Genomic DNA, 9,458 nt, shown 5'->3' with positions numbered 1-9,458 from the left:
GGGAAGCCTCCGCCCCGCTTTTATCCCTGATTTCACGACCCCTTCTCTAAAGTTGAGAAGGATCCATCCCCCTCCGCCATGAGATTCTGGAGATTGGGTTGGGGGCCCACTCCACCCTGTGTGAACGGGCCCTGGCTGCACCTTCTGCACTCACACTGGAAACAATCGTTGCTGGGGCCCTTCTCTGCCAAGGCCCAGAGTGACCCAGACAGGGGGTGGATGGGTGAAGCTCCCAGAGAGCTGCTACTCAGGCCTTCTAGCATGCCAGAGAGCAGGATGGAGCTGCCTCCGGGGGAGCCTCACCCAGGACAGGCCCTGACAAGGCCTGGCCCCACAGCGCTGGCTTGTAAGCCCCCAGTTTATAATGAGCAGGGGAACCACTGGTCCGCTGGTAGACCGCACTGGCACCCAGCCTCCGGTGCTGGATGGACAGCTGCCCCTGAAAGAGGCCACTGGGAGGTGAGGTTTGCTGTGGGGTTCTTAGCCAACCTCTCCAGTTAGGGAGCTTATGCTGAGCGAACAGCTCAAGGGAACCTTGCAGAGGTGTTGTTCATCCTGCATCTACCTGGGCAGGTGCTACCCGAGGCACTGCCCCCAAACAGCACTTCCAGTGTGCCCCCCACCATCCATCCCATCACTCAAGCCGTCCTTGTCTCCTCCTCTTCTCTTGTCCAGGACTGAGCCCCTCCTTCCCCTCCTCTGTAGCTTCCAGTCCAGGCAAAACCCTTTGTCCTCTACGCCCTGGCCACCCAAGCCGCCACTATCCCTCACCTGGACCCCTGCAGAGCCTCCTCCCTGGTCTCCCTCCCATCTCTGTAATACCTGCCAGTTAAAATTATATTAACAGGGGCACTTGGGTTAAGCATCCGATTTCAGCTCAGGTCATGATCTCACAGTTTGTGAGTTCGAGCCCCGCATGGGGCTCTGTGATGACAGCTCGAAGCCTGGAGCCTGCATCGGATTCTGTGTCTCCCTCTCTCTGCCCTTCCCCCTGCTCGTTCTCTGTCTCTCAAAAAAAAAAAAAAAAAAAAAAAAAAAAGAATAAACATTAAAAAAATTTTTTAAATACACATTTTAAAAGTTTTTAAAAAATAATAGACTCCAAAATATGAAGGAGGCAGGTAAGAGAAGTCGATGTCTTGGAGGGTTCCCTTCCAACTCTTATTCTCTGTGTTTTAGTCCATTCAGGTTAATAGAACAAAATACCCCAAACTGGGCAGCTGATCAATGGCAAAAATTTATTTCTCAAGCCTTGGGGGCTGGGAAGTCCAGGATCGTGGCATTGGAAGATTCAGTGTCAGATGAGGGCCCACTTCCTGGATGCCCCAGAGGGCACACATCACATGGCAGAAGAGATTGAGCTAACTCTCTGAGGTGTATCCTATAAGGACATTGACCCCATTCACGAGGGCTCCGCTTTCATGACCTGATCAGCTCCCAAAGGCCCCGCCATCAATACCATCACCTCGAGGGATAGGATTTCAACGTATGAACTTGCGGGGGGACATGCGCATCCAGACTCTAGCCCTACGATATACAAGCACATACGTATCTATTGCACACACACGTATGATACACGTATTGTCGCTGGTGCACTTTACCTGCGACACTGAGGTCCTTGAAAGGAGTGTGCCTTATTTACCTCTGTGTCTCTTGTCCCTGGCCCAAGGCCTGGCACCATCACTCTGTAGAGGTTTCTGGTAACAGTTATTGAAGAAAGGAAGGAAAACCTTTTCGCATTAGCAGAAATATGGGTCACCGTGGCTCATGGTTTCCTGCCGTGGGCACAAAGTGACAGAGCGGTGCACAGGACATACCTGGAGAATAAAGGAGCATCCTCTTTGTGGCATCTTATGCTTTAGGAGTCAAGTCCCCCATCTGCAGACTGGGCGATCCCGTCCTCAGCTCAGAGTCCCTTCTTTGGTCATCTCCGTTTTCCTCTCTCAGTCCTGACCTCCGCCCCCCAGAAAAAGAAACCCAGTAGAAATGTCTACCTCCTCACATCAAACAAAAAAGATGCTTCTTCAGTTCTAAGTTTCGCATTTCTCTCACATTTTAACATTTGTGACATTGAGTTACACCTTGTAGTCATTGCCAAGGGAAACCTGGCACCAGGAGAGGTGACAGGTGTCTAAGTGCCACCTCAAGGAGAGAGTGTCTTCACCTCTGTGACCTCTGATGGATAGATTGCATTGAGAGCACCATGCATGGTTGAATTTTAATTAAAATCTAGAAACATATTTGTCACTTTAAATGTCGTTAGAAAAACTGAACCCTGATGCAGCAGTGACATTTAATTTATTATGCCTACAGAAGATTGCCTGTCATAGACAGGCAGTGTAATTAAAGGCTGCAGAGAGGGGCAAGTCTCTTTGGGTAGATCTATATTAGGAAGCCCTCGACCTCAAGGAACTCACACCACAACTTGAAGTGGCTTGAACAATAAGGCCGTTTCTTATCTCAGCTGAGAGATGGATGAGAGGGAGGAGGGCTCTGGGGCAGGCTGAGTCAGTGGCAACGTGACAAAGCTTATCCATTTCTCTGGCCATCATCACCTTCAACCATAAAACATGCAGAGGAGGAAGAGAGCACTGTATCATGAGCAGGCTCTTCACTCTTCGGATGAAGGGAGCTTTTCCTAGGAGCCCTAAGAGCAGGGTTCACACCTCGTGTACCAAACAGCTGAGGGCTTCCCTCTGGAAGTAACCACTGGCAAAGGGGCGGACTGATTATGATGGCTTAGAATGTGCACCTGAGTCTGCATGGTGTTGGGAAGTGTGATGGTTCCCATCCTTTTATGTATTGGCTTGACTGGGCCGTGGGGTGCCCAGATATTTGGCAAAACATTATTCTAGATGTTTTTGTGAGGGTGTTTTTGAGTGAGATTAACTATAAATTGGTGAACTTTGAGTAAAGCAGATTGCCCTCCCCAATGTGGGTGGGCCTTGTCCAATCAAGTGAAGGCCCGAATAGAACCAAAAGGCTGACTCTGTCCCAGATAAGAGTTTTCCTGCCTGACTTTTCTTGCACTGAGGCTTTGGCTTTTATCCCACCTTCAGATTCAAACTGAGTCCTGAGCCTGCCAGCTTTTGGATTGGTCTAGAACTATACTATCGGTTCTCCCGGTAGTCGGGCCTTCAGGCTTGCACTTGAACAAACCATTGGCTCTCTTGGGTCCCAAGCTTGCTGACTCACCCTGTAGATCTTAGGACTCGCCAGCCTCCATGACTGTGTGCGTTAATTCCTTATAATGAATCTCTCTCTCTCTGTGTATATACATTTCCTATTGGTATATACTTATATATATACCAACAGACCTGTTGGATCCGTTTCTTTGGAGAGCTCTAAAGACAGGACGTCATCTGCCACCGTGTCCTAGATTCTTCAAAGATGAAGAGAGGCTAGTCAACGTGTCATGAACGTTCTTCATTCAGGTACCAAGCCTCTCTCCGTCAGAAGCTGCCAGAAGATGTGGCACTTTCTGCGATATATAATTCAAAATATAATTCGATATATGCAATAATGTAATAAAAATTCAAGCATTTGGGAAAAGTAGGTGAACCCCCCCCCCCCACTTTCTCTGATATGCTGTAGAATTATATTGTTGGTCCCAACTATTCTAAAGCAGCTGGGGTCCTGAGCTGAAATGATACGGAGAAGCCTGTTACCAGAGTGGTCAAAACAATTCATTTAGGGGCAACTGGGTAGCTCAGTAGGGCATTAAACTTCGGCTCCGGTGATGATCTTGTGGTTTGTGAGTTTGAGCCCCGAGTTGGGCTCTGTGCAGACAGCTTGGGGCCCTCTTTGGATCCTCTGTCCTGCCCTCTCTCGCTGCCCCAACCCCGCTTGCGCGCGCGCTCTCTCTCTCCTTCTCTCTCCTCTAAAAAATAAACATTAAAAAAAAACCAAACGATTCATTCAGACTCTGAATGTGAAGAAGCTGGAGACTAAACTTGGACCTTCATGCACATAAATGTAACAAAGATTGGTAATGATTGGCGAAACCTCATGTTTCAGAGAAGGAGGTACGGGGTTATAATTATAAGAATAGTTATTAAGCTTAAAGAAAATAAAATTAAAATTTTTACAGTAAAAATTTGAGCGAATTTTGTGATGTTAGAGTTCACTGAAACTATTGATGTAAATTCATGACTTTGGAAAGATATACCTTCTATCCAGCTCTTACTAGTGGATATGCAATGTTGTTTTTTGTTTTTTGTTTTTGTCTGTCGCCAATATGCACATGGAACAATTGGATATTTGTGCCCCAGCGTCCAAACTTGGGCTCTGTCATGATTTCCTATTCAAAGTAGTTGATTCCACACGTTAGGTCAAGAACTGGGATCATTTTTTTGCGGGCAGAAAACTCAGATGACTTTAAAATGTCTGTTGTACACCTGAAGGGAAAAAGGGTCCCAACTAATGGGGCCAAATTGTGACAATCTGAGCATCCGAGCAAAGAATAATTGTAGTCACTTGAGACAAGTCAAGTCTGTGCAAATTTCTTTTGTGGAAATTGACAACCTGGCTCTGTTATTTAAATGGAAAAACAAAGAGCCAGAAGTTGTAAAGACATTCCTACAGAAGGGCCAAGGGTGGGGTGGGGGTGCCTGCCCAGCCAGATATGAAAACATACTTTAAACTACTGTAACTCAGATGATGTGTTCATCCCACAGGAACAGACAAACGGAACGTGTTTGGAAACTTGATCTGTGGCAGGGCTAGCGGGTGAATCAGTGAACGAAAGCCCAACGAGGCTATACGTGAGCCAGAACCTGGTCTCTTAGCCCTATCTGGATACAAGAAACAAGGAAACGTCATTCAAGTTCAGGCGTCAGCAGGGCAGAAGCTCCCAGCTGACTTCTGAGGGGCACTCTTAACCTTCTCACAGTGTGCACTTCCACTGAGGAGAAACTAAAAATTCAAGAAATTAAGAAAAATATACAGGACCATCAGTTATCCGTGTGGAGGAAAGAAAATTGGATTCCTACCTCAATCATACAGCAAAATTAATTAAATGTAAAAAGCAAAACTATGGAAATATTCAAAGGAAATACAGGGGAATATCTTCTTGACTTCATTGTAGGGAAGAGTTTTTTAACACATAACTCCAAATCACAAAACATAAAAGAAAAGAATTATAATGTTTATCCAGAAAATATGAAAAAAAAAACCCTCTAAAAACCAGTGAGAAAAACTACTAATAGAAGGTTGTTCTGGGATACCCGGGTGGCCTGGTCTGTTAAGCATCTGACTTCGGCTCAGGTAGTGAGCTCATGGCTCATGGGTTCGAGCCCCACATCAGGCTCTAGTCTGACAGCTCAGAGCCTTGAGCCTGCTTGGGACTCTCTCTCCCTCTCTCCCTCTCTCTCTGCCCTTTCCCTGCTTGTTCTTTCTCTCTCTCTCTCTCTCAGAAATAAATAAATAAACTTAAAAAAAAAAAAGAAGGTTGTTCAATGTATGTCCACTTCAGTTTTTTTTTAATTAAAAAAAAATTGCTCAAAACTTTTGACGGATACTTCACAGAAGGGACACGTCACAAATACTCAATAAACATAATAAACGATGTTCAGTATCATTGCTAATCAGGGACTTAAATGCACAATGAGATGCTATTTTACACACTACCGATTTGTAAAAATGGTAAACATAGACAATATCAAATGTTCGTGAGAATGTTGAGTAAGAACAAATTACAGTTGACGTTTGAACAAGGTGGGGCTTAGGGGCACCGACCCCCTGCCCAGTCAGAAATCCATGGGTAAGTTTTGGGTCCCCAGAAACATAACTATTAACAGCCTACTATTAACCGGAAGACTTACTAATCACATAATCGGTCAGTTGACCCAAATTTCGGACGTCATATGTATTATGTACTGTATTCTTATAATAAAGCAAGCTAGAGAAAAGGTTATTAAAGAAGTCATAAGGAAGAGAAAGTACATTTACAGTACTGAACTGTACTTATCAAAAATAAATCTGTGCATACATGGACCTGTGCAGTTCAAGCCCGTGTAGTTCAAGGGTCAATGTACTTGTAGTGAGAATATAAATCAGAACAAACACGTTGGAGGAAAATTTGGCAATATCTAGCAAACACACGTACCTTATGGCTTAGCAGTCCCACTCAGTCATATTCTCTAAGAAACTCATAAGAATGTTCATTGCCAAAATTATGGAATAGTAGAAATATGGAGGGCCGTCTGGCTGATTCAGTCAGTGGAGCATGTGACTCCTGGATCTCAGAGTCATGAGTTCAAGCCCCATGTTGGGCAGGGAGCCTACTTAAAAAAAAAAGAATATGGAAATAAGCCAAATGACTGTTGACAGGAGAGTGGTGAGGCAGAGATTGCATACCCCAGACACCCCCACCCCTGGGGTCCAGTTTCCATCCTTTTAAGGCCTCTGATTTAAAACAAAAAAAATTTTTTTAATGTTTATTTTTGAGAGAGAGAGAGACAGAATGTGAGCATGGGAGGGGCAGAGAGAGAGGGAGACACAAAATCTGTGCCAGGCTCTGAGCTGTCAGCACAGGGCCCAACGCGGGGCTCAAACTCACGAGCTGTGAGATTGTGACCTAAGCTGAAGTCGGACACTTAACGGACTGAGCCACCCAGGTACCCCTAAGGCCTCTGATTTTTTTTTTTTTAATTTTTTTTTTTAACGTTTATTTATTTTTGAGATAGGGAGAGACAAAGCCTGAACGGGGGAGGGTCAGAGAGAGAGGGAGACACAGAATCCGAAACAGGCTCCAGGCTCTGAGCAGTCAGCACAGAGCCCGACGCGGGGCTCGAACTCCCGGACCGCGAGATCGTGACCTGAGCCGAAGTCGGACGCTTAACCGACTGAGCCACCCAGGCGCCCCCCTCTGATTTTTAATGAGATGCATAGCCACTCTGAATAAAGACTCTGAATAAAGACTCAGCCTCCTTTCCATCTAGATGTGGCCGTGTGACTATGTTTTGTTCAGTTACTTATAAGCAGAAGTCATGTGTATAATTTCTCCATCCCCCTTGTTTCTTTTCTGTGGCTGGAAAATGGAGTTGATGGCTGGGGAGAAGCAGCCTTCTTGGCCTGTGAGACGACTTGAGGAAAGAAAATCACTGACAGCAGAACAATAAGATAGAAAGGCCTGGATTCTGGCCACTGGGGAGTGCAGTCCAGTGCCGGACCGCTCATCTCTGGGCTTTTACACGAGAGAGAAATAAACTATCGTATTTAAACCACGGTGTGCTGGGTTGTACTATTGTTCAGCAAATATTTGCTCCTCTCCCTCTTCCCCTTCCCCACTGGTGTGGACTTGGCTATGTGACATGCTTCGGCCAATGGAATATGAGTAGATATGATGCAAGCAGAAGGCAGTGATTTGTGTTGGGAGAGCATGCCCCAGATGGCCCCTGACCCTTACTTACCCGGGCTTCCTGAAATAGCACACCTAGAACAGATTTGAACCCATGCACAGCCCAAAGCCAAGTGCAGATGATCCACAGGCTGGAGCAGAGTCACTAGGAGAGCCACAGGGATGAGCTGAACCACGGTTGACCTGCTGACCCACAAACATAAGAATAAATGCACGTTGTTGTGAGCCACACTATTTAGGATAGTTTATTGTGCAGTGTGTTATGGCAAAGGCTGACTAATACACGTTGTTATTTAGGGCTTTCTCTCTTAAAACTGAATCAATTCTGGGGCGCCTGGGTGGCTCAGTTGGTTAAGCGTCCAACTTTAGTTCAGGTCATGATCTCACGATTTGTGGGTTCAAGCCCCACGGAGGGCTCTGTGCTGACGGCTTGGAGCCTGGAGCTGCTTTGAATTCTGTGTCTCCCTCTCTCTCTCTGCCCCTCCCCCGTTCATGCCCTGTCTCTCTCTCTCTGTCTCAAAAATAAGTAAACATTTAAAACATTTTAAAAATAACTGAATCAATTCTAATACAAATGACTAAATTATGGTATATTTAAATATACTTATTAAACATAAAAATGTACTTGTCTATTTGGGCTGCTATAACAAAACACCACAGAAAACAGCCTGGGTAGCTTATAAACAACGGAATCTATTTCTTATAGTTCTGGAGGCTTGGAAGTTCAAGGCCATAGCTCCAGCATGGTCACATTTGGGTGATGGTCCTTTCCTTGGCTCAGAGCCGGGGTGCCTTACTGGGTCCTCACACGGCAGAAGAGGCAAGGTTGCTCTCTGGGGCCTCTTTTACAAAGACACCAATCCCATGAAGCCCTCATGACCCTATCACCTCCCAAAGGCCCCACCTCCTAATATTCTCATCTTTGGGGGGTAGGGTTTCAACGTACGAATTTGGCGGGAGGGATACAATCAGACCACAGCAATAGTCGTACAAGAAAAAAATTTCTGGGGCGCCTGGGTGGCTCAGCCGGTTAAGCGTCCAGCTTCGTTCGGCTCAGGTCATGATCTCGCAGTTCGTGGGTTCGAGCCCCGCGTCGGGCTCTGTGCTGACGGCTCAGAGCCTGGAGCCTGCTTCGGATTCTCTGTCTCCTTCTCTCTCTGTTCCTCCCCTGTTCATGCTCTGCCTCTCTCTCTCTCTCTCTCTCTCTCACTCTCAAAAATAAAGATTTTTAAAAAAATGTTTAAAAAAAATTTCTAGTGAAAATGGGTGGCTCTCAGGAACTTCACTTTGAGCGGAAAAAAAAAAGCAAGTCTCAGAAGAATACATATAATTCCACTTAAAGGTCAAAGCATGCAAAACTGAATACTGTTGGAGTGAGATATATGCATAGGAAAGGAATCTATAAAGAAAAGCAAGGGTATAGTAAACACAAAATTCCAGATTGTGGTTCCTGGGGGCAGGCCAGGGCGGGAATAGAGATGCCGCAAAGGACGTTCTGATGGTACTGCTCGCGTTCTGTCTCCTACATTGAGAGGTGGGCAGGGGAAGGGTCCTTCCTGCGCTATGTGCAGCCTCAGCACTCCCTTCGCAGACGGGGGATCCCCTGGAGGTTGCTGTCTGTAATAAGATGCCAGTGAAACGTGCAGACGTTTCCACTGACTCAGGCTTTCTAGGAATGTTTGAAAGAACCTGACATTTTGTCTGTAACTGACATTTGGATATTTAAAATAATTTGATGTATGCATTCTATAAGTTTTGATTAAGTACAAAGTGTTTAAATGTTTAGGAAAATGATGCTCAACGCAATGAGCATTAAAGCCCAAGTTGTAGTGCTATTAGTCTCCAGACACAGAAGTCCTTTGGATATTAAGATCCTAAATAATTATGGAAGATGAGGCGCCCGGGCTCATCCAGTTAAGCATCAGTTAAGCATCTCGGAGCCTGGAGCCTGCTTTGGACTGTGTCTCCCTCTCTCTCTGCCCCTCCCCTGCTTGCGTGGGTGCTCTCTCTCTCTCTCTCTCTGTCAAATATAAATAAAACATTAAAAGAAAAAAAAGCATCCGACTTCAGCTTAGGTCATGACCTCAGGGTTTGTGAG

This window comes from Neofelis nebulosa, chromosome 7 (assembly GCF_028018385.1).
Source record: "Neofelis nebulosa isolate mNeoNeb1 chromosome 7, mNeoNeb1.pri, whole genome shotgun sequence".
NCBI lineage: Eukaryota > Metazoa > Chordata > Mammalia > Carnivora > Felidae > Neofelis > Neofelis nebulosa.
The sequence above is the reverse complement of the archived record's forward strand: the minus strand, read 5'-3'. Positions refer to the sequence as shown.